Below are 26,749 nucleotides of genomic sequence, written 5' to 3'. Positions count from 1 at the left end.
AAAAAAAATACACTAGATAGTTTCTTAAGAACAGTTTGGTACAGGAAGCTCCCATGTGATGGTTACTCAGCCTGATGCCTCAACAAAGAACCTCAGAAAACCCAGAACAGCCCTCAGCAGTCACTGCCAAGATTTCTCCTAGTCCCTCTAGGAACAACAACATATAACAATAACGTGTAACAACACAGTGAAAGATATTTCAGGATGGGGCTCTAAGTTCCTGAGAAGTCTTCCACAACAATACCTCAAATATTGGCTCCCAAGCCAATCCTTTTATATTCTATGACAAGGGCTCCCTTCCCCCATTTTTATGGTGATAACCACAAATTTACTGAGAATTGACTGATCCCCACCCACTCCCCCCTTCCCAGGCAAATCAATTGCCTGGGGCAAACCAATCTTCGTCAATTCCAGATTCTTGTCTTATGGATCTCTCCCAAACAAACTATCCCTTCCCAAATTATTATGTAAAAGAGTCCATTTACATTAAGTAGTTTCTATTTAGAGTTAAGTAGCTTCTATGCTTAACTAAAAGGTAGTCTCCTAGCTCCCTTTGTTAAAGGTTCATTTACATTAAGTTCCCTTTGTTCTGTTACCCCATATAAACCCTGTCCTCAGTTCCCAACTTTGGGTATTCCTAGCATCTTGCTTTGGGATACGGTGAGCTATAGTTCCTCTGCCCCATTAAAGACCTTATTTCTCCTATATTGATTATTTCATTAATTTGCAGGTTAACAATGGATAACTGAGAGGGGCAGCTAGATGGCGCAGTGGATAGAGCACCGGCCCTGGAGTCAGGAGTACCTGAGTTCAAATCCAGCCTCAGACACTTAACACTTACTAGCCCTGTGGCCCTGGGCAAGTCACTGAACCCCAATTGCCTCACTTAAAAAAAAAAAATGGATAACTGAGAGCTGAATTTTGGGGAAGCCCATGAAGCTCTCTCTGGATGCCAGGTTGTTCTTAGCATATCAATCTAGGAATGGCAAAGATCTAGGCTACTTCCAGGTAGGAGCAGAAGGCATGATTTTTCACACAGATGTTAGCAGGGAAATTTGTCACCAACTTACGATGTATCAGAGTTGAAGATTATTGCCCTCCAGCCCCTACCCTTTGCAGGTGAGGAATCTGAGTCCCTGTGTAGTGATTTACCCAAAGTTATATAATGCTACAACTAAGATTAGCTTGTCCTTGCTCCCAACTCAGGGCTCTTTGCACTATGCCATATTGTCTTCTTTATTCATGGAAGTCACAAAGAGAATAAAATCAGGGCAAAATAAACATGTATCTTGGGATAATGCCTATTCTGGTTATTGGAAGGACCCTCAGAGGCCATGTGTCCAACCCACACATGAAAAATAATAACCTCTATGACATAGCTAAGAAATGGTCATCCAGTCTTTGCTTGAAGTCTTCTAATAAAGGGGAATCCACTACCCCCCCCAATTCCATTTTTGGATAGTTCTAATCCCTAGGAAAGTTTTCCTTACATCAATCATTTTCAATTTTTCAATTTTCAAATTCTCTTCATTGCTACCAGTTCTGACCTCTGAGACTAAGAAGAACAAATGTATTCCTTCCACAAGACAACCTTAAAATTATGATGTATATGACAAGTAAAATCTAATGTGTGGTCACCTTTTTTTATGTTCCCAGTTTAGGGAAAACTAGCTAGGGTTTATTTATAAATTAGAAGCCTTAGTAACAAGTCTGGCATTAAGAATTTATTAGAGGGGCAGCTAGGTGGCTCAGTGGATAAAGCACCAGCCCTGGATTCAGGAGTACCTGAGTTCAAATCCGGCCTCAGACACTTAACACTTACTAGCTGTGTGACCCTGGGCAAGTCACTTAACCCCAATTGCCTCACAAAAAAAAAAAAAGAATTTATTAGAGTAAAGAGAGAACACATGGAGTTCAGAAAGATAGCAAAGCCTATCTACCCTAAGAGTTCAGCCTGACTTCTCCTTCCCCTCTGCCACCAACCCAAGGTTCCAGCAATGAAATAGAAAAAGCCAGAGAACCAGCAGCACTTCCTACTTCCCGCCTCCCTCCCCTGGAAGAGGCCATCCTTCAGAGTCACCCAAATCCATTGGTTCACTGGACTTGTTTGTGGTCTCTGTTGAGTTCAAAATCCTTAGCTTCTAAAAACAATACCCTCTTAAGGGCCAACCAGGCGTGGTTTCAATTTAATTAACTTTAAGTGGGTTAATCCATTAGTCTCAGTCAGTCTCACTTAATTCAATCAATCTAGATCAATCTCCTCTGGTTGGGGCCTTTGGGTGTTGGCAAATCTCACATATATAAAAAATTTGAGAGACATAATTACCCAAAAGGTAATTAAGCATGTTATTAATCGTGCTAGCCATGATTAATCAAAGGGGTCAGTGATACTCCCTGTTAACGGCTAAAATTCTAGCTAGTCTGTCTAAAATATTTAATGAGTGGTCGCCAATAAATTATAAGCTTTAGCAAGAGTTAGACTTTTAAGCATTTATTAAGGAGAATAAGAATTTGGTAAAGAGAGAGAAAGGCCTAGATTCCTATCTATTAAAGGGAGAGCACATTTCTAGCTCCCTTCTCCGCCAGCGTCCTCCGGAAAGAGCCCCAGACTGAGCGCCGGTCTCTTCCTTCCTCCTCCCACTAGTCCGCGTCACGTCCTGATACCAAAGAAAAGACTCCTGGTCTTGCCCTCAAAGACCTTTGCTTCATGGGCAGAACTCTTCTACAGTTAGTATCCAGCAGGTGGCGTTATTCCAATCATTACATCCCAAATGCCAAAGAACCCCTTAATGGAACCCACTCAGTGTTTTGTATGACTTTGGAAGAGTGTTCCTGAGGATGGTAATCAACTCTGATTGATTAACAAGTAATGAGAAAGGGCAGCTAGGTGGCACAGTGGATAGAGCACCAGCCCTGGAGTCAGGAGTACCTGAGTTCAAATCCAGCCTCAGACACTTAACACTTACTAGCTGTGTGGCCCTGGGCAAGTCACTTAACCCCAATTGCCTCATTAAAAAAACAAAAACAAACAAAAAAACAAGTAATGAGAAAGAAGAGTATGATAATGAAAGGTGGGCCTATTCTAATGAAGGACTGTGGGACAAGACTCATCACTCAAGTCTTGGAAAAAGAGACATCTCTTATCTAGACTATCCCACCTAGGATAATCTAGACCAAAGGAGGTTCGACTTTGCTTAGACCTGGCTAAGTAGAGCATAATGAGCCAGAATTCACCCTAGATTAAATTCTTTGTAAGGTCCTCTAGTTGGATGTGGCAGTAACTCCCACCCAGAGTTAAAAGGCAAGTACCCTTGGGATTTGAGCAATCTCATCCATTAACAATGTCCTTCAGATGCTGGCTTGGCCTAGTAGAGAATAAGGATCTAGGAAGGGAAAAATCCTGGATCTCCCCAGTATTGATAATTAGTTATTTAATAATTGATGGAGGAGGCTAAAAGGGTTAACAGATAACCTAAGATATGAGCTCTAATCAACAGTAGCTAAAAGGGGTTAACAGATAAACTAAGACTTAAGTCCTTGTCAATAGTAGCTAAAAAGGGTTAACAGAGAAACGAAGATTTGTGTTCTTATCAAATAGAGGGTTCCAGTCCCCATCAATCAACAATATTAACAGAAGCTTAGGGAAGGTAACCAGGGACCATTAACCATTAATAGCCATTAATATTCCTAGATGACAGGAAATGGAAACTGCACCTAGAAACTAGATCTTAAAGTAAAGAGATATCAAACAGAGAGACCCTTGGAGACTGACAAGTTTAAGCATGTCTTTATGAACATGTGCAGAAAGACCAAATGTGTCCTTAGGTTCACCTTATGATGTTTAAACCCCAAAAACACACCCCTAGGGGAAAAGGTACCCACCTTGGAGACCGTCTTAGGATCCCAGGAACTCCAAAATAGTATGTGAACTTCCTACAAGGAGGAGATTAAGATAATGAGGAGATGACCTACTTTTCTCACTATAAATATAACCATTTTTCCTCTCCCTATTACAGACACCTATCTCCTTTGGGTGATTCTCCCTGTGGCCTCACAGTATTTTAATAAAACTGGGGAAACTGAGTCACTGAGTCTTATAATTCTTTGGGACACCTCATGATCAATCTGATCAATCTGATCAATTAAACCCATCCCCCACTTCAATAATCATTTCTCTCAAAATTCTTGAAGACCACTACTGTTCACTCCCCTCCCCCTTCAATCAAGGTATTCTTTCCTCCGAGCTAAATAGCCCTAGTTTCTTCAACTTGTCCTCATATGACATGATTTCAAGACCCTTCACCATCCTATTCACCTTCCTCTGGACACTCGCCATTTGTCAATGTCCTTCCTTAAACATGGCTCCTAGAACTGAACACAATACTCCAGATATGGTTATCTCAGGGCAGAGTAGAGTGGGACTCTCACTTCCCTCTACACTGAGTTATCTCTCAACATAGCTTGAGGATGCAATAAGAAAACACCTAATATAGTGAATAAAATACTGGAGCTGGAGTTAGGAAGGTGTAAATTTGAATCTTGTCTCTAATATTTACTATGTTGATAGCCTGGGGCAAGGCTCTTAACCTCTCCAAACCTAGATTTACTCATCTGTAAATTATAGGTAATAATACCAATTATATCTACTTTATGGGATTGTTACATTGCTCATACACAAACAAAAAAAGGATACCTTTTTGGTGTTTTGTCAACCTTAAAGTACTATGTCAGTGTCAGCTATTACCATTCTTTGTCACCAAGACACACTATTGATTTCACACTGATCTTGTAGTCCACTAAAAGGCACAGATCTTTTTCAGAAAAATCTGCTGACTACTCAACCCTCCCATGTTATACCCATTAAGTTGTTTTTATTAACTCAAGATAAGATTTTACAATTAGCCCTATTAAGCTATATTTTATTAGCTTTTCAAGTCCAGTGGTGTTAAATTCAGATTGAAATGGGTCAACCATACATAAAGATCCAAGCAGGCCACATGTTGACTTAGAAAACCATATATTAACATTATCTATGTTTTATTGTATTTTTATTTATTTTGTTAGATATTTTCCAATTTATTTTAAGCTGGTTTTGGCTATAGTAGGGAGTGTTGCTGGCCAGCAGTTTGTGTGTTTGACACCTCTGTACTAGCCTATCTCTCTCTCTTTATATATGTATGTATATATATACATATATATATATATACATATATATATATATATATATATATATATATATATATATATATATATACATATATATATATATACATATATATATATATATATATATATATATATATATATATATATAAAGTAGTTTTCCTTGACTATGTTTCTTCTTCTTCTTCTTTTTTTGGCAGGGCGATGAGGGTTAAGTGACTTGCCCAGGGTCACACAGCTAGTAAGTGTCAAGGGTCTGAGGCTGGATTTGAACTCAGGTCCTCCAGAAGCCAGGGCCGGTGCTTTATCCACTGTGCCACCTAGCTGCCCCCTCAATATATTTTTGATTGCTAACTCTGTCATCCATCATATTAGCTATACCATCTAACTTCATTTCATTTACAAATCTGAAAAGCCTACCTTAGCATTGGTAAAAATGGTAAACGTCACAGAGCCAAGAACCTAAATATTTTAGTCTAGCCCATATCTTTGTCTTTTCCACAAGAGAAATTTTTATCACTGTCTTGCTAAAATGTAGGAAAAGTAATCTGTGGAATTTCCCTTAACTTTCAGTTTAGTCAAACTGTCAAAAAAAAAAAAGGGAAATGACTATAATTCATACTCTAATCTTAGAGATGTGGGAAGATCATGTTAATTAGAGCAGGTTACCCTGGAAGCTGTAGGTCCTTCAGGTTTCCTACGACCTTGAAAAAAGAGATTTCTTTTCTTTTTTTGTACTGAATATGGTGACTTTTTTTGAAGGTATACAACATAGAATTTTATGTTTCCCATGCCCTTACAAAGGGGAGCTTTGGGGGTAATTACTGTGAATAGGGCATGGTATCTAGAATATAAGGAAATGGGTTGGGGATTTGGGCCCCTTAGTGGTAGAACTCCTCTTATGGCTCAGGTTAAAGATCCATGGCTTTCCCTTCATTGCCAGAGGGACCATTTACCATCTTCTGGGTAGTAGTAATGGCATATACTATCATCATGTGTCTTTCCACAATGCCAAAATTGTTCTGGAAAATTTTTTTTTTAATTTAAAAAAAAAGTAGAGGGCAGCTAGGTGGCACAGTAGATAAAGCACTGGCCCTGGAATCAGGAGGACCTGAGTTCATATCCAGCCTCAGACACTTGACCCTGTGACCCTGGGCAAATCACTTAACCCTCATTGCCCTGCAAGCCAAATAAAAAAAAAAAAATTGACGTGAAAGACTGTGGCCAGGGAGGCCAAGAAGTTGGTAGTGCAAGAGGCATCACTGACAATCTTAAGGGAATTATCATATTTCTCATGATTCACTCCTATCATGAGCATAGGGACATCAGAAGAAAAATAGAGTGATACACTTAACTCCACCTTTCAAGTGGGTCTGACCTTTTCCATGGTGGTAAATATGCCTGTATATTCTATTATATACTTGGCTCCAGTGTCTTGGTATTTAATATTAGTAAGATCATGCTTCTGGAAGATAGTCATGCTTTTTCATTGATCATCAGCTTTCCATTCTCAGCCTTGACAGTGCCCATGAACTTTTTTTTTTTTTTGGTGGGGCTAATGGGGTTAAGTGACTTGCCCAGGGTCACACAACTAGTATGTATCAAGGGTCTGAGGCCGGATTTGAAGTCAGGTCCTCCTGAATCCAGGGCCAGTGCTTTACCCACTGTGCCACCTAGCTGCCCATGAACTTTTAATAAATAGGATCATATTGAAACCATGTAGTTGAGGTCAAAAGTGGGGTCATTGATGACCACAACATCCACCCTGCTTGAGGTGAATGAAGCCCTGGTCACCAGATACCCCAAACAGCCAAATCCATTGACTCCGACCTTTATAATCTTATCTCAGGGGTGCATCTGCAACAACACATCATGGCACTAGTCTTGGGAGAAAAACTGACAGAAGAATTTTCTAAAGGCAAGTGGAGGTGGCTATACAGGAGAGATATGGAACAGAAATGAGTGCCATTTAGCCAGGGCTATTCTTATGTTACATCAAGAAAACATTCCGTGATCCTTGAAGAAACAAAAGGGGGAATGTGTTAAGATAATGAAATTTGGTAGAAGCCTAGGGCTCTGACTTGATTGAGGTAGTAGTGTTTGAATTGGGTGTGAATAAGGAACTACTGGGTGCCCACTTAGAGGTGATTAGATCTTGAATTTGAATTTGGCCAACCCTAAGAAGGAGTGTTCTCAGAGGCTATGGGCTGCTGCATTGGCAGGAGACCGCTCTCAGCCAATCAACTTAAAGAGCCTCCCATTTCTGGGAAGAGGACACAAAGTAGGAAGTTGAGGCTGGCAGATAGGATCTGCTTCTTTGGTTCAAGACATCGGTTTGGTGGTAGGACTTCACGTGAGCAGTTAGGAAGGCTAGGATTTGCATGCTATAAGGAATCTGTTCTCAATCTTTCTCTCTCTTTACTATCTTATATCTTTTAATAAACCCTTAAAAGCCTAAATTCTTGGTGAAATTATCAGTGATCTTAGCCAGTTTCCCCAAAAGACTGGGGGGAAAGATTAGAACCCACATTTAGATTTTTAAACAACACACTTAAGTCAGTTGTCAAATTTTCAATGTGACCCTTTATACTTCAGAAATCAGCAAATGCTACAAATCAGGGTTAGATTTATTGTTTTGTTGATTGTCTAGACTTAAGAAATTCATGGAGAAAATATTAATAATGAAGATCAAACTGGAAAGTGTTCTATGGATACATGTTTTCCCCCTGAAGAGACAGTTGTTAAGTCTTTACCATCACACTCCTGCATCCAGCATTTTGGCTTTGGACTGACTGAGCAGATATTAGAGTAATTGCCAGCAGCCACAACTCACATAAACGGAAGACAGGTGAGGCCAAGACCAAAACTTTGAAGCAGAGGATGCAATAAAGACATGGGTGAAACAACACAGTCAGACTATAGCCAAGAGCCTGAGAGCAAGATGGGCCCAAAAAGCAGCTGTATGGTTGGTGAGATGGCCAAATCCAGGCTACAGCACTTTTCTTCTCTCTCCATCTCTGACATGGGGAAGTTGTTCTCTTTTTAACTATCCAGCATATCCCTGTTTCTTCTCCAACCAGGAAGGAAAGGGAGAGGGGGAAAAAAGCCATTTATTTGCTCCTGATTACAGTCATGGTAATTGGCATTTGGAAGAGTTATTCCTTAAATTGCTTATTCATGATTTATGTGACTTGAAGCTGCTATTAAACTATGAAGGGAACATGAGGCAAACCATGAATTTGTCTATTAATGTGTGGGGCAGGAGGGAGGAAAGGGAGTCAAAAAGGGAGAGGAGTTTTTCCTCAGTAGTGGGGGGTGACCAAGTTATTTCAGAATGTATATATTCAGATCATACCTTTGATCTATATCCTTTCTTTTTTTGTGTGGGGCAATGGGGGTTAAGTGACTCGCCCAGGGTCACACAGCTAGTATGGGTCAAGTGTCTGAGGCCAGATTTGAACTCATGTCCTCCTGAACCCAGGACCAGTGCTTTATCCACTGGGCCACCTAGCTGCCCCAATCTATTTCCTTTTGAATTCAGAGAAAGACAAAAGAGAACAAACTGGAAGCTGAGCATAGAGAGAGGAGGTGGGAAATGTGGGAATTGGTACAGTTTTTGACCAAGAACATTGGCAAGCGCTCCCATTTCTGAAGCCTTTACCTCTAGTCTTTCTTCTGTCCCCTTCTTGCTCTCCTTTATCCTCTCTCCTACCTCCTCTTCACCTTCAGGACAATCAGCTGGTAGCACTTGGCCCTAGTCCTTCTCCTTCTAGTGGCAGGAATGAGCCTTTAAAAGACCCAAAGACCTGCCTGGAGTTAGAGGATGTGAGGCACCTGTACCTTGTGGGGACCTTTTGTCATAGAAACCACTCAGCTGACTTACCCCAGCAGAGCTGGAAGGTGACTTGTTCCAGTTGAAGCCATGGTTCTTGATGACCACCCATTCCTTTCTCAGATGTTCACTAGTCAACCCTTTAATAATCTATTCTAAGGGGCAGCTAGGTGGCACAGTGGATAAAGCACTGGCCCTGGATTCAGAAGGACCTGAGTTCAAATCAGGCCTTAGACATTTGACACTTACTAGCTGTGTGACCCTGGGCAAGTCACTTAACCCCAATTGCCTCGATAAATAAATCTATTCTAGACTTTTGCTAGCAATCAAAATCAACCTTACTGACCTATAGTTTGCAGGGTCCATTCTTTTCATTTTTTGAAGTTTAGGACATCTGCCCTTCTCCAATCCTCGGAAACTCTACTCTTTTCTATGCTTTTTCAGTGATCATTGACAGAGGCTTGGCAGTCTACCGTTCTTTGAACACCCAAAATGTAATATATCTGGGCCAGGTGAGTTGAAGTCATCAAGGGGGGCAGCTAGGTGGTGCAGTGGATAAAGCACTGGCCCTGGATTCAGGAGGACCTGAGTTCAAATCTGACCTCAGACACTTGACACTTACTAGCTGTGTGACCCTGGGCAAGTCACTTAACCCTCGTTGCCTTGCAAAAAAAAATAAAATCAAATAAAAAGCAAATGAAGTCATCAAGGGTGGTTAGGCATTTACTTATTGTCTCTACTTATCTTGGGTGCCAACTCCTTAGACATCTTTGCTCTCTCCTTTCCACTCCAAAGATTATTCTCTTTAGCAGAGAAAACAGAAATAAAATAAGGGTTGAGCAGAGCTGTATTCTCTCCATTTTTTTATTTCATCCTGCTATTTTCCCCTTAACACAGGTCTTTATTCTCATCTTTTCCCAATACAACTAAAGTCTTTATTCAAGGCTGGCTCAACCCAAAAGAAAGCCCAGGATACAGCCACAATGCTACCTTATGAAAAAGCACAAGTATTAACCCAGGAGTTAAAATGTTAAGTTTTAATGGACCCAAGATAAATCTCTCATAAATCAAGCAATCAGGGCAGCTAGATGGCACAGTGGATAAAGCACCGGCCCTGGATTCAGGAGGACCTGAGTTCAAATCCGGCCTCGGACAGTTGACACTTACTAGCTGTGTGACCCTGAGCAAGTCCCTTAATCCTCATTGCCCCACAAAACAAAAACAAAAAAAAAAAACAGAAAATAAATTAAGCAATCAGTTGAAGTCTTTCAGAAGCAATCAGTTTATGTCATTATAGCCCTCTCCTCCACCCAGTTATCCTCCAAGCCACCATCTATTTGTCCATTCCCAACCTCGCAAGCACAAAACTCTGAGCAAGAATAATCATGGAACACTTTTAAATTCCTTACAATTTTCCTGGAACTATTGAAGAGTTCCATTCCAGAGCAGCCATCAAAGTTGTCATCACTGTCATCATCATCTCCACTATTATTATTCCTCTCCTTACAACAGCAGTAATTATTAATATCCTCTCCCTGAGGCTCTCCTACCACCTCACAGGTATGTATTATATAATGCAATCTCACAGCATCCTGGTTGAGAGGGAAGGTATAATTATCCCTCATTTTTAGGAAAGGAAGCTGAAAGCCAGGGAGTTTCCATTAGCCTATTTGCCAAGGAAGATGCCAAGATTGGGTAGGGCTAAGAAATGGCTCTGGATGACCTAGCTCCTATTCCTTTTGCCAAGTAACAGAACTGCCTAGGTAATAAATTCAGAAAACAAAACATAAATAACCTATTGTTGTTCTATATCCCAGAATATTCTGAGGTAAACATCTTTCTTTCTTTTTTTTTGGGGGGGGGTGAGGCAATTGGGGTAAAGTGACTTGCCTAGGGTCACACAGCTAGTAAGTGTCAAGTGTCTGAGGCCGGATTTGAACTCAGATCCTCCTGAATCCAGGGCCGGTGCTCTATCCACTGCACCACCTAGCTGCCCCTAAACATGTTTCTTAAGGCCATATTGTTGAGGACAGTGCAATAACCCATTTCCTAGCAGTTAGCTCTATGCTAGGCCTTCTCTTTTATTAGTGTTTCTTATTGAGCACCAAAGGGGTCTGAATCCTGCATGGGCACATATTCCACAGAACCTGACTTTGAATGCTTACATAAGAGGTCATTAAGCAGCACTTCATTTACTGAACAGCACAGAAATCCTGACCATACTCCTGAACCAAGCATTTAAGCCAGTAGCCAAAAAGTAAGCATTGCCTTAGAGCTCTGAAATGATATGCCTATTTTTCCATTTTGTTGCACAGGCTCTAGCTGCTTCAACTTTCACTTAACAAAGTAAGCCCTTCTACTTATTAATTCATGGGAGATAGGTAGTTGGCACAGGGGATAAAGTATTAGACCTGGATTCAGTAAGTCCTGGGTTCAAATCCTACCTCCAACATTTATGATTTGTATAATCCTGGCCAAATTGCTATCTCTCTTGGCTTTAGTTTTCCCACCTGTAATGCTAGCACCCCACTTGCCAAAGTTATTATGATAATAAAATGAGGTAATATTTGTAAAGCATTTTTGAAAATCCGAAGGCATTGTATAAATGTTAGCTATTGTTACATTGTGGAGAGGATGTTTGTTCAAGTATTGATTAGACTAGATAGTTACTGAAGTTTCTTCCAACCCTATTTTTTCTGTTTTTAGGGGAGCAACACATATAGGTATAGCTAGCATTTTCATAGTGCTTTTTTTTTTTTTTAGTGAGGCAATTGGGGTTAAGTGACTTGCCCAAGGTCACACAGCTAGTAAGTGTTAAGTGTCTGAGGCCGAATTTGAACTCAGGTACTCCTGACTCCAGGGCCAGTGCTCTATCTACTGCGCCACCTAGCTGCCCCCTTCATAGTGCTTTAAGGTTTATAAAGTGCCTTACAAATACTACCTCATTTTATCCTCACAGAAAAGTTGGGGATAGGTGCTATTATTATCTTCATTTTATAGATGAGGAAACTGAGGCTGACAGAGGTTAAATGACTTGTCCAGGGTTACATAAGTAAGTGTCAGAAGTAAGATTTAAACTCAGCTTCTCCTGACTCCAGGTCCAGAATTCTATTCACTGTACTACATACATGGTACATATACATGCATGTCTACTTACATAAACACATACATATGTGATGTGTACATGCACATGGGTGCACACAAAATGCATACATAATATGTGCACATTTTTTTCCTGTAGGAAGTTAACTGGTTCATATTGGGATTGAACCTATAACCACATTCTAACCAAATGAATTAGCAATTCCAAATAGCCATAACCTGATGACCTGTCTATCTCAGGTTTCTCACATAAGAGTACTTTGTTGGAACCAGATCTGACTATACCCTGAACAGACATATTTTGCCACAAGTCAGGGCTGAAAAATCAGCACTCTTTTCTTTCCTCTGCTCTCTGCTGTCTCATTTCCTTCCCAGCCACAGTGAATAGGCTGATGGCTATTTATTGATTGCTGAACACTGAGCATGCATTTAGTTTTGTATAAAGAATAGAGCAAGATTGAGTCTCTGCCCAAGGGCCCTAGCATGACTCAGCAGCCTGTCCCTGACTTTCCGATGCAGCCAGTGTATCTTTCCCTTTCCTTGGGACCATGAAATCAATGTTACTCTACAGTTTTTGCTGAGACTATTCCAGTCACAGCAGTGAAAAAAAGCCTTGCTGAGACAGGCCTACCAGGCTGCATGAGGCCTGCCTGATCAGAGCAGGAAGATGGCCTTCAAGGCAGGGCCCCTGCACCAGACCCACCAGAGCCAGTCACAGGTAATATAATATCCAATTGCAAGATATGAGCACTGCAGGACATATAGATTCAGACTAAGGTAAAAATTCTTTTTAGGTTGTGGACCCCTTTGACAGTCTGATAAAGCCTTTGGACTGACTCTCAGAATCATGTTTTTAAATGCACAAAAAATACATAGGATTGCAAAGGAAACCAATTAAATTGAAATACAAAATTATCAACATTAAAAAAAAAAGTTAATGGACTCTGGGTTAAGAATCACTGGGATAAGGGTGGTTTAAATGAGATTTTCTTCTTTGTTTTGCCTGAAGTGGGTATTACTGTACCCATACTTATACCCATACCTATAGACAGATATAAATATAGCCACAAATAGAGAAAGAGATGGCTATAGATAGAGAGATAAATATAGATATAGAATAATCATAATTAGGACTAGTTTGTAGATTCCAAATGACCACATGAGGGAATGAATGAATGAGGGAATTAAATATTTCCCAATTACATATATTTCAGAATTCTTTTTTTTCTTAAGTGAGGCAGTTGGGGTTAAGTGACTTGCTCAGGGTCACACAGCTAGTAAGTGTTGTGTCTGAGGCCAGATTTGAACTCAGGTACTTCTGACTCCAGGGCCGGTGCTCTATCCACTGTGCCACCTAGCTGCCCCTCCCAATTACATATAAAAAAATTTTTAACTCTGACTTTTTAAAAATTTGAGTTCCACAAATTCTCTCTCTTCATCTCATCCTCACCCCACCTCCTTGAGAAGGCAAGGAATTTGATATTGATTATACATGTGAAGTCACGGAAAACATTTCCATATTAGCCCTGTTATAAAAGAAAACACAGACAAAACAACAAGGAAAACAAAGAAAGTTTTTTTCTTTTTAAAAGTTTGCTTTGATGGGCATTCAGAGTTCCTCAGTTCTCTCTCTGAAAGTGGGTTACAGGGCAGCTAGGTGGTGCAGTGGAAAAGCAATGGCCCTGGATTCAGGAGGACCTGAGTTCAAATCCAGCCTCAAATACTTGACACTTACTAGCTGTGTGACCCTGGGCAAGTCACTTAACCCTCATTGCCCCACCAAAAAAAAAAAAGAGAGAGAGAGAGAAAGAAAGAATGTGGATAGCACTTTTCATCATAGGTTGTTTTTTTAATTGTATTGAATCAGTCTTGATTAGAGTATCTAAATCTTTCATAGTTGATCACTCTTACAATATTGCTGTATACAATGTTCTCCTGGCTCTGCTCATTTCACTTTACATGAATTCATATAAGTCTTCCCAAATTTATCTGAAAACATCCTACTAGCCATTTTTTATATCACAAAAATATTCCATCACAGTCATATACCACAACTTTTTCTGCTATTCCCCAACTTATGGGCATCCCCTCAATTTCCAAGATTAAAAATTTTTTTAATTTAAATTTTCAGTTTTTATAAATATTTTTGTACAAATAGGTCCTTTCCCCTTTTTTTGATCTCTGGGATACAGACCTAGTAGTTATATTACTGTGTCAAAGGGTATACATATTTTTATAGCCCTTTGGGCATACTTCCAGAATGGATGGACTAGTTTATAACACCACCAACAGTGCATTAGTGTCCATATTTTTCCATATCCCCACCAACATTTGTCATTTTCTTTTTCTGTTATGTTTGCCTTTTTGATAAGTATGACATGATAAATCAGAGTTGTTTTAATTTTAATTTCTCTATTTCAATAATGATTTAGAACATTTTTTCATGTGATTATTGATCACTGATTTTTTTTCTGAAAACTGCCTATTTGTATTCTTTGATCATTTATCAATTGGGTAATGTCTCTTATTTTTATGAATTTGGCTCAGTTCCCTATATATTTATTTGAAAGGTGAGGCCTTTATCAGCAAAACTTTCTATAATTTTTTTCCACTTTCTGTTTTCCTTCTAATCTTGGCTGCATTAGTTTTATTTATTTGTTTTATTTAACCTTTTTAATTTAATGTAATCAAAATTATCCATTTTACTCCCTATGATCCTGTCTCTTTTTTGGTCATAAACTATTCCCTTATCGATAGATCTCACAAGTACATTTTTCCATGTTCCCCTAACTTACTTATATTACCCTTTATATCTAAATCATTTATCCATTTTGAGTTTATCTTAGTATACAGTGTGAGATGTTATTCTATGTCTAGTTTCTGTCAAACTGCTTTCCAGTTTTCTCAGTAATTTTTGCCAAACAGTGAGTTCTTACCCCAAACACTAGATTATTATGATCATTTACTATCTATTGTGTATCTAATCTAATCCAATGATCAACTACTCCATTTCTTTTTTTTTGGGGGGGGGGGCAATGGGGGTTAAGTGACTTGCCCAGGGTCACACAGCCAGCAAGTGTCAAGTGTCTGAGGCCGGATTTGAACTCAGTAACTCCTGAATCTAGGGCCGGTGCTTTATCCACTGCACCACCTAGCCGCCCCCAACTACTCCCTTTCTTAGCCAGTTTCAGATTATTTGGATGATTGCTGCTTTGTAATATAGTTTGAAATCTGATACTGCTAGGCTGCCTTCCATCATATTTTTTTATTTATTCCCTTGATATTCTTGACTGTATGCTCTTCCACGTGAATTTTGTCAACATTTTTTCTAGCTCTATAAATTAATTATTTCATAGTTTGATTGGAATGGTACTTCTGAATTAAATTAACTTAGGTAGAATTGTCATTTTTATTATATTGGCTCTGCCTACCCATGAACAATTAATATTTCTCCAGTTGTTTAGATCAAACTGTCTTTATTTGTGTGAAAAGTATTTTGTAATTCTGTTTATATAATCCTTGGATTTGTCTTGGCAGGTAGATACTCAAGTATTTTATATTGCCTGCAGTTCTTTCAAATGTAATTTCTTTTTCTAACTCTTCCTGCTGGGTTTTGTTGATAGCATATAGAAATACTGAAGATTTATGTGTTATATGATCAAAACTGTTAATTGTTTCAATGAGTTGTATAGGAGGCAAAATAATGTATTAATTGCTTTAATTTCATCTCCACTAGTGGTATATTCACTCTTTTCATTTTTGATACTGGTAATTTGGTTTTCTTTCTACTTTTTAATTAAATTAAATAATGGTTTGTCTGTTTTATTGGTGGGTTTTTCCCCATAAAATCAGCTCCTAGTTTTATTTATTAGTTCAATGTTTGTTTGTTTGTTTACTTTGAATTTAATTAATCTCTCCCTTGATTTTCAGGATTTCCATTTTGGTGTTTAATTGAGGATTTTTCATTTGTTCTTTTCCAAGTTTTTTTTTTTTAGTTACATGCCCAATTCACCAATATGCTCTTTCTCTCTTTTATTGAAATACACATTTGAAGACATAAATTTTTCCCTAAGTACTGCTTTGGCTGCATACCACAAATCTTAGAATATTATCTCATTGCTGTCATTCTCTTTATTGCAATTATTGATTGTTTCTATGGTATGTTCTTTGACCCACTCATTTTTTAGGATGAGATTAGTTTCCAATTAATTTTTAATCTATGTTTACATGACCCTTTATTGTATATAATTTTTATTGTATTATGGTCTGAAAAGGACACATTTAATATTTCAGCCTTTCTTCATTTGGTTGTGAAGTTTTTATGCCCTGATAGATGATCAATTTTTGTGAAGGTATCATATGCAGGTGAGAAAAAGGCATACATCTTTTTATTTCCATTCAGTTTTCTCCAGAAACCTATTATGTAACTTTTCTAAGATTCAATTCATCTTCTTAACTTCTTTCTTATTTATTTTATAGTTAGAATTATCTAATTCTGAGAGGGGAAAGTTGAGGTCCCCCATTAGTATAGCTTTACTATTTCCTTCTGTAACTCATTTAACTTTTCCTTTAAGAATTTGGATGGGGGGCAGCTAGGTGATGCAGTAGATAAAGCACTGGTCCCAAACTCAGGAGGACCTGAGTTCAAATCCAGCCTCAGACACTTGACACTTACTAGCTGTGTGACCCTGGGCAAGTCACTTAACCCTCATTGCCCCATCAAAAAAATCCACTCTATTTCTTGATTTGGAGCTTTAAGTTGAGGTTGAACTCTATTCCCCATATGAAGTTCGAGGGAGAGGCACAGTCTCTAACTTCAGATTTTTTTTGCACTGTTGTTTTCAGAGCTAGTTCTGGAGATTTGGAAGTTTTTTGGTGCTTTTGAGTTGGTGTGATCTGGGGAGAGGTGTGGTCACTACTCTCCTGATATGAATTCTGGTCCTTATTCAAAAAGGGCCCCTGATCCCCTGGGACCAGAAGTGATAATGTCCCTTATGATCCCTTCTCCTTTCCTCAGGTTCCTTGATCACTTGTGACCTAAAGCGATATTGCTACTCAATGCTCCCACTCCTTCTTGACCAAAAGTATTCATCTCTGCTCTTGAACTATGACTCAGAAGTGTAAAAGAAGTGCCAAACACTGACTGGTCCTGCATCCAGGCTTAGCACAGAGGTCCCCTGTAATCTCTTTCTGACCAGTCACCATCTCTGACTTGAGAGCTCCCAAAGCTGCTGCTGCTTCTGTCACCACAACTTAGTCCCACCATTTGTGTTTCATCCACATAAGCTCTGGGTCAGCTTCTACCCTTATGTCACAGATCTCCTTTTCTGACCTCCTAAATTGTCTGGGGTTGGAAGAATGTCTCATTCTGAACTTTGTTGGCTCTGTCACTCCAGGATTAGATCTGGGATGTTATCTTAAAGTTGTTTGGGGTGGAATGTTGGGAGAATTCAAATGAGTGCTTCCTAGTCTACACTGTCATCTTTGCTAATTATTTTTTTTTTCAGGGCAGTGAGGGTTAAGTAACTTGCCCAGGGTCACACAGCTAGTAAGTGTCAAGTGTCTGAGGCCGGATTTGAACTCAGGTACTCCTGAATCCAGGGCCGGTGCTTTACCACTGCGCCATCTAGCTGCCCTTTGCTAATTATTTTTAAGGATTAAGTTTAGCCTTTTGGCTTTATTTGTTTCCTAATTTTCTTTTCTTTTTAAAAATTTTGATAGTCTTGAAAACAAGAGGAATGGTTTTTGAGCATCTCTTTTCTCCCTAATTAAATTATAAGGTCAAATGATCTTATATTTCTCTTATATTCTGCCCCTAGTTGTTCCCCCTCCCTCCAATCCTATAACCTAATTCAGTACTGGGCATATAACAGAGCTCAATTAATTCTTGTTTATTAGAATGGAAGAGAAGTATGAGCAAAGCTTGAGAAGTAAGCCTGCCTTCCACCTTGTGTAGTCTTCCAAGGAGGACTGCCAAGAAGGCATGATATAAATGTAAGCTATTGATATGATGATTTTCATCATGTAGCTCAGGCTAAACTCCAGGATTCCATGCGTAGCAGTTGGGTTTGTAGAGGTGCCCAGCAACTGCTACGTCTTTGATCTACCTCTAAAAGGGCTTACTTGATGAATCTGTAAAAAGCAGACTCTGGCAGGTGGCAAAGCCAAGATGCCTCCCTGAATTCTTACAAATGTATTTGAAGGTAGATGAACAATCATATTCCTGCCCTTTGCTCACCCTTCTATCTTCTGAGGAGCCTCATCTCTATTCTTCCTTGACAGCATGAGTTGCTGTCATTCTCCTCAAGAGCCAGGGCTATAGCAGAGAAAAGGGGGAGGGAGCCCACTCATTGTACTGGGTCCACAAAATATTCCCTCACTCAACAACTATTAAGTGGGCACTATGAGCCCAGCACTGTCCTAGGTACTGAAGGAGAGAAAAAAGACATATAAGTTACAGTCCTTGTATAGGAACGACTAACAATATTACTTGGGAGATGAGACAAAGAGAAGAAACACAAGATGATGTCATTAAATATCAAGCATTTATATTATGGAATAGATAATAAGTGTTCTAGAAGGAATTCAAAGGAAGAGATCAATATAGAAAAGAGTAGCTGGAAAAAACTACATAAAGGCCCTTGTTGTTGTTTAGTCATTTTCAGTCATGTCCAACTCTTTGTGACTCTTTTTGGGGTTTTCTTGGCAAAGATGCTGGAGTGGTTTGCCATTGTCTTCTCCAGCTCATTTTACAAATGAGGAAACTGAGGCAAACAGGGTTGAGTGACTTGCCCAGGGTCATACAGCTAATAAGTGAGTCTGGGTTTGAACTTAGTCTTTCCTGACTCCAAGTCAGGCACTCTATCTACTGTGCTGCCTAGTTGCCCCATAAAGGGCCTTCACTATCTCTCATTTTTATTACTGTAATAGTCTTTTTTTTTTTTTTGCAGGGCAATGAGGGTTAAGTGACTTGCCCAGGGTCACATAGCTAGTAAGTGTCAAGTGTCTGAAGCCGGTTTTGAACTCAGGTATTCCTGAATCCAGGGTTGGTGCTTTATCCACTGCGCCACCCAGCCACCCCCTGTAATAGTCTCTTAACTGGTCTTCCTGCCTCCAGTCCTTTCCCCTCTCTATTCATCCTTCATGCAACTGTCAAAATAATCTTCCCAAGGCATGGGTCTGACCACATCACCCCTCTAATCCAGAAGCTCCAGTGATTCCCCTTTGACCCTAGGATAAAATACAAGTTCCTTAGTCTGGCATTCAAAGCCTTCTACAGTCTGGCCCCTACATCAATTTCTCTCATGTTCTAGCCAAACTGGACTACTAGTTGTTTCCTGGACTAACCATGCCATCTCCTACCTCGGTGAATCCATATTGACCATTTCACCATGCCTGAAATATGCTCCCTCCTCTACTGGCTATTATATTCCTAATCTTCCTTCAAGGCGCAGCTCAGATGCCATTTACTTCAAGAAACCTTTGCTGGTCCCTACTCCCCAGACCTTAAACCAAAAGTTTTCTTTTGTTCTTCAAATTTTCTTACAGCATTTAGTCTAATTGTCTCTTTTGCCTTCATCATTGCTGTCCTAGTATTTTAATCTTCACGCACGTTATGCTTCCAATAAACTGTTAGCTCCTAAACAGGGGAGATGTCATTTATCTTTGTGTCCTCAGTGCCCAGTACAGCGTCTTGCACATAGTGGGCACTCAAGTATTAAGTGAATAGAAATCTAACCTGAATTGAGACATAGAGGATGGAGAGGATGGGGTTGCCAGAGAGAAGGGAAAAAAGGCTTTTTTCAGGCAGTGTGAAAAAATGTGTATAGGCAGTAATGCACATGGAATGTATTGGTAGGGGGAAAGGGGGCAAATAGGAAGAACACTGACCTGCCTGGAAAACAGGGCTCATACTGGAGAACTGTGAAAAATAAAGTTAGATAAGCATGATGGGTTTAGATTGACAGGGTTCTTGAATAACAGGTGGAGGAATTCAGGCTTGACTGAACAGGTAATAAGGAGCCATTGTATGTTTTTGGGCTAAACTTCACATAAATGCTCAGTGGGTGTAGATCAATGGACTCAACACTGAGCAAAGAGGAAGGACAAGAATGGACATCCATTCATTCCATTTTCTCCTCTACCAGGAATAGCACAGAGCCTTCCCCACCCCCATCCCAGGCTCTTTCCCTCTGGGACTTTACAATCTAAAAGGCCTTTAATGAGAGGGCTAAGTCCCAAAGGGAACAGTAATGTAAGGAAAGAAGCCCTGCCCCAGGACCCTGCCCTGCAGAGTCTGTTTTCTCACCACATATGTGCAAACAATTCGGCCACAAAGATAAAAGCAGGGAAGAGGGAAAAATTCCATTTTCTCTAGGCAAATGATAAGCTGGCAGGTTAGGGTCCACAGAAGAAGATAAAAGCAGCAAACACTGCAGAATGAGTCTTGGGATTGGAGCCTGGTACGGATGCAAATTAAAGTTAAAACTATATAAACAGCCACACAATTGGACCATTCATGGCTCCTTCATTAGCAGCCAGCTCTCTGGGTGCCATTACCCACAAAGACAACTTCCTTTTTTTCCCCTTGTATTTTCCAAGCTGGCCAACAAAGGGATGCAAAAGACAAAAGGGATACTAATTGAAGAGGCTAGAGGAGGAGGGTTTGGGGATACTTGTTTTATGTGCAAATGAAACAGCAAATGAAGCATGTCAGACAGCCCAGTTCAAAAATGGCTTTCTTGCTGTGGGATCTAGGCTAACTCCACTGGCCAGTTGAGAGGGGTGGGAGTGGGGGTGTAGAAATTCTTCACCATCTAGAAAAGGAATCTGATGGGAATATTTACCAAAATAAACCCATTATTTCTTAGGCGAATTGCAAACTGGTCTGATGAGGCCATCCCCAAAATATGTCTCTTTATCCATGCTTAATCCCATTCAATAAGTGGCCTAAAATAATGAAGACACTAATTGCTCTCAACAATGCTATTTTAATTATGTAAAAGATGCTTTAGTTTTACTAATAAAGAATTCAATTGTATTCATCTATAACTAGAGGGAACTTTACCAAAAATGTACTTAGTAGCTCAATGAGACTTCATGTTCCAATTAGGTAGCCAGTACTGACAAATTCCAAGCTCTAATGACAAAAGAAATGTGTTTTATGGGCACTCCAAGACTTCCACACCTCTCATTACCCAAATATGTGACAATCCCACTATATTCTGACCTAGTCAAGCCATATTTACTTAACAATGAGATACTTAAATCTTATCCTAGAGCAGGGTTTCTTAACCTGGGATCCATTGACAGATTTCAGAGAGTACATGGACTTAGGTGGGAACAAAATTACAACTTCATTTTCAAAAACTCCTAATTGAAAGGGAGCAGCTGCTTCAATAATTTAAAAATATGATTCTGAGGAGTCCAAAAGCCAAAAGAGCCCATAACACAACAAAAGTTAATCTTTATCCTAGAGACAAAAGAGAGCCAGCAAAGGTTTCTGAGCAGAGGAGTGACATGAGTAAACCTTCGTTTTAGCAAGATTGTTCTGGAAGTTGTATGAAGGAGAGATTGGAGACAGGAAGAGACTGGAAGCATCATACTCATTAGGAGGCTCTTGGCAATGGTCCCTGTGAGGGATAAAAAGGGTTTGACATAAGTATTGATGAGAAAAAATGCTGGAGGGGCAGCTAGGTGGTGCAGTGGATAGAGCATGAGCCCTGGATTCAGGAGGACCTGAGTTCAAATCCGGCCTCAGACACTTAACAGTTACTAGCTGTGTGACCCTAGGCAAGTCACTTAACCCCAATTGCCTCAACCCCCCCCCCAAAAAAAAATTACCTCCTGAGAAGAAATGCTGGAGAAATAGAATCATTGTGATTTGGCATCTGATTGGATATGAAGGACAAGGGACAGAGGAGAGTCAAGCTTGGTTCTAAGGCTAAAAATCTGGGCAACTAGAAGGACAGTAGTGGCCTCTACAAAAATAGGGAAGTTTGAAAGAGAAGCACATTTACAATGAGCTCTGCTTTGGACAGCCATTAGAATAACTAGGCAGAAGTATCCTAAAGGCAGTTGGTAATGCCAGACTGTGGTTTAGGGGTGATATTAGGACTATTTATGTAGACTTTTTTGCAAATTAAGAGAGCATGGAAGGGGGCAGCTAGGTGGCGCAGTGGATAGAGCACCAGCCCTGGAGTCAAGAGGACCTGAGTTCAAATCCGGCCTCAGACACTTAACACTTACTAACTGTGTGACCCTAGGCAAGTCACTTAACCCCAATTGCCTCACTAAAAAAAAAAAAGAAAAAAAAAAGAAGAGAGCATGGAGGGGCAGCTAGGTGGCACAGTGGATAGAGCACTGGCCCTGGAGTCAGGAGTACCTGAGTTCAAATCCGGCCTCAGACACTTAACACTTACTAGCTGTGTGACCCTGGGCAAGACACTTAACCCCAATTGCCTCACTAAAAAAAAAAAAAAAAAAGAGAGAGCATGGAATAGTTTGTGTCAGATGTATGGACAAAGGAAGAATCTAGGAGCAAAGAAGATATAGAAAGCAATACAAAATAGAAGATAGATAATTTTAATTATATAAAATTAAAATGCTTTTGTACAAACAAAACTAATGTAACCAAGGTTAGAAGGAAAACAGAAAACTGGGAAAGAATTTTTGAAATAAGTATCTCTGATATAGGCCTCATTTCTCAAATATATAGAGAATGGAATCAAATTTATAAAAATACAAGTCATTCCCCAAGTGATAAATGGTCAAAGGATATGAACAGGCAATTTTCAGACAAAGAAATCAAAGCTATCCATAGTCATATGAAAAAAATGCTCTAGATCACTATTGAGCAGAGAAATGCAAATTAAAACAACTCCAAGGTATCACCTCACACCTATCAGAGTGGCATATATCACAAAAAAGAAAAATATTGGCTGTTAGAGGGGATGTGGGAAAACTGGGGTGTACCAATCCTTGCTGGAGTTGTGAATAGATCCAACCATTCTGGAGAGCAATTTGGAACTATGCCCAAAGGGCATATGCATGCCCTTTGATCCTACTACTGGTGAGTTTATATCCCAAAGACACCCCAAAAAAGAAAAAAAAGACCTATTTACACAAAAATATTTATAGCAGCTCTGTTTGTGGTGGCTAAGAATTGGAAATCAAAGGAAAGCCCATCAACTAGGGAATGACTAAATAAGCTGTGGAATATGATAGTGATGGAATATTATTGTGCTATATGAAATGACAAACGGAATAATTTCAGAAAGGCCTGGAAAGACTTATATGAACTGATGTATAGTGAAGTGAGCAGAACCAGGAGAACATCGTACACAGTGACAGCCATATTGTTTGATGAAGAACTGTAAATGACAACTAGTCTCAGCAATACAATGATGCAAGACAATCCCAAAGGACTAATGATGAAGCACACTGTCCACCTCCAAAGAAAGAACTGTTATTGACTGAATACAGACTGAAGCATGCTATTTTTCACTTTCATTTTTTTCTTTTATTCAAGTTTTCTTATATAAAATGACTAATACAGTGACGTTTTACATAGACGCACATGAGTAACCTGTATTTGTTTGCTTACTGCCTCATGGAGGGGAAGGGAAGGAGGGAAGGAGGAATAGAATTTGGAACTCAAAACTTGAAATAACAATGTTTATTATTTTTTAAAAATAAAAGTCATCTGCATAGAATTGATAGATGAAAACATAGAAACAAATGAGAAATAGGACAAGAGAAAGACCTTTGGGGGCTGTTTATGCATTTCGTAATCCAACAAAAGTGAAAAAGGAAGAGCCATCAGACAGCAGGAGAGCCAGGACAGAGCAGTGTCACAGAAGACAGTATCCAGGAGGAGGGAACAATTGATAGTGTCTAAAGTAGTAGAGATATTGAGTAGGAAGAGGATTGATAAAGGCCATAGGATTCATTAGTTAAGAGATCATTGGTGGGGCAGCTGGGTGGCACAGTGGATAGAGCACCGGCCCTGGATTCAGGAGGACCTGAGTTCAAATCTGACCTCAGACACTTAACACTTACTAGCTGTGTGACCCTGGGCAAGTCACTTAACCCCCATTGCCCTGCCAAAAAAAAAGAGATCATTGGTAACCTCACAGAGAATAGTTTCAGTATAGTGATAGAGATGACTTTTTTCTAGGAGTTTGGCTAGGCTGCCCTCATGGAAAAGATGGAAGAAGAGAGCAGGCCAGAAGCTGTATCTCCCTTTTAAATGGATACTGTCTATACCCCACCACCATGAAAGGATGATATTTTAAGGGGTTGGAGAATCAAATGAAGAATGTTTAAAGTCAAACAATGAAAACTGTTACTGGGCTCCTCTGCTCTAGACCCATACACATGGTAGAGTGGGCTCAGTCTTGAGGGAGCTAGGATGCTAATAAGAGAAATTAAGCTCCTTTTCTCATTCTCTTTGTCTCCGGACACCTCTACCCTGAAGCCCTAGAAAAAAATTACTTAAAGCTTGGGTCTTTATCCAAGCCTAGGGCTCTTCAAAAGTGGGGAGTGGAAAGATGCTCAATGTACAATATAAATTAAGTATAGGACAGCTATTTATTTCCTTTATACAAAATAAATGATAGCTGTGACACCTACAAGTGCACATTGACATAAAAAAACTTAAACAAGAAACAATAATATAACTATTGTTACACTCTCCCATGAGGTAGATAATTAAATCATCAAGATATAATGAAGGGAGGGGCAGCTAGGTGGTGCAGTGGATAGAGCACTGCCCTGGATTCAGGAGTACCTGAGTTCAAATCCGGCCTCAGACACAACACTTACTAGCTGTGTGACCCTGAGCAAGTCACTTAACCCTCATTGCCTCACTTAAAAAAAAAAAAAGATATAATGAAGGGGCAGCTAGGTGGCACAGTGGATAAAGCACCAGCTCTGGAGTCAGGAGGACCTGAGTTCAAATGAGGCCTCAGACACTTGACATTTACTAGCTCTGTGACTCTGGACAAGTCACTTAATCCTCATTGCCCTGCAAAAAAAGAAAAGATATAATGAAGTTTTCCAGACTGCTGATTAACATTTTACAATTCACTTTCGCTCTGTGTTATCTGAACAATTACTTCCATGTCCATGTCCTCTGGTAACCTTTGTCAGAGGTTAGGTTCATCCCTTTAAGGTCATCCTTTCCTATGCAGAAACTCTCCCTTCGACCAATCATCTCCAACCAAGAAAACCAGGATCTTTGAACTTCTCAGATTCATAAAGTTGCCTCTGAAGCTGGACTCAGTTATCTTGAAATTTCTCTTCCATTACCTGTGGATTGCTTCATCACCTTCAGCCTTCCCTTTTGAGGTTACATTCCATCCATTCTGTATGAATCTTATATATCCCTATTTATTTACATGTTGTGTCAGCTATCAGACTAGAGGGTCCTCAAGGTCAGGAGCTATTTTTGCTTTTTTTTTTTTTAATATCTCTAGCACCTAGAATAGAAGTGCTTAATAAGTTGCTTATTGATTGATTGATTCCAGAGTGAGTCCTCAATCACTTATCCAGCTCATATGATTGCCTGGAAGCAGACAGAGGAGCTCTGCACATGCTCCATGAAGGGACCTGGGCGTGTTTGTAAGCAGAGGGAAGGAGCCATTGGGTAATCAGAGATGGCCTAAGTATGTCCCTGAATCCCTCTACCTTCAGGGTCCTGTAACTATCACGCCCCTTTCCCTGATCTCCCTCACTGCCAGGGACCAGCCTGTGACCCCCATGCTCAGTAAACTCTGGTGGTTTCCTTTTCCCTCCAGGATCAAACAGAAAGAACTCCATTATTTGACATTTAGAGCTCTTCCTAGCCCATCCACTTCCTATCTTTCCTATATTCTTATGCTTTACTCCTTTCCAAGCCCCCTGGAGCCTACTGGTGGTTGTTCCTCATCCATAACACTTCACCTCATGGCCCTTTGCCATTATTTTGACTCTTCCCTGGCCTGCGAAGCTCTCCCTCCTTGCCTCTGCCTCTTCACTTTCCTGATTTCCTTCAAGATTTAAGTCAAATCCTACCATCTGCAGGAGGCCTTTCCCACCCCAGTCAGTTACTATTACTTTATTTCCATCTACTCAATAAATATCTTGTAAATACCTAGTTATTTACCTGTCTCTCTCATTAGAATGTGGGATCCTCTTGCTTTTTTGCTGTGCCCCCAGAACTTAGCATAATTCCTGGCACATAGGAAACAATAAATGCCTGTTGACTGATTGACTGAGTCTTGTTTAGAGGCCCTTGGCACCCAGGACACCCCAGGATGAACAATGGGTTGAGACTCTGGGTATCCCAGAAGCCTCTCTCTCCTTAAGTCTCTTAAGTAAGTTTGGCCAAGGTGCAGAATGTACAGTTACAGATTTGCTGATGAAAAGCTTCAATATTCTTCTTTTTTTTTTTTTTTGTGGGGCAATGAGGGTTAAGTGACTTGCCCAGGGTCACACAGCTAGTAAGTGTCAAGTGTATGAGGCTGGATTTGAACTCAGGTCCTCCTGAATCCAGGACCAGTGCTTTATCCACTGCACCACCTAGCTGCCCCCGAAAAGCTTCAATATTCTTAAAGTTGGAGTCAAAGTCTTCTGTTGAGAGAGAGGGAAAAGGACAAGAGGAGTACTTGA

At 39.9% G+C, this 26,749-nt stretch overlaps 1 long non-coding RNA gene across 1 annotated transcript in view; it reads right to left on the bottom strand.

Annotated features, from left to right (window-relative positions):
- Window positions 1–3,894: 3,894 nt before the first annotated feature.
- Window positions 3,895–26,749, bottom strand: part of LOC122744381 — a 51,084-nt gene continuing 28,229 nt past the window's right edge. Inside the window, exon 3 of the long non-coding RNA XR_006355075.1 lies at window positions 3,895–3,933. This is a non-coding gene — a long non-coding RNA (uncharacterized LOC122744381). The remainder of the gene's footprint in view (window positions 3,934–26,749) is intronic.

This window comes from Dromiciops gliroides, chromosome 2 (assembly GCF_019393635.1).
Source record: "Dromiciops gliroides isolate mDroGli1 chromosome 2, mDroGli1.pri, whole genome shotgun sequence".
NCBI classification, from domain to species: domain Eukaryota; kingdom Metazoa; phylum Chordata; class Mammalia; order Microbiotheria; family Microbiotheriidae; genus Dromiciops; species Dromiciops gliroides.
This window is presented reverse-complemented; position numbering and strand designations above follow the sequence as displayed.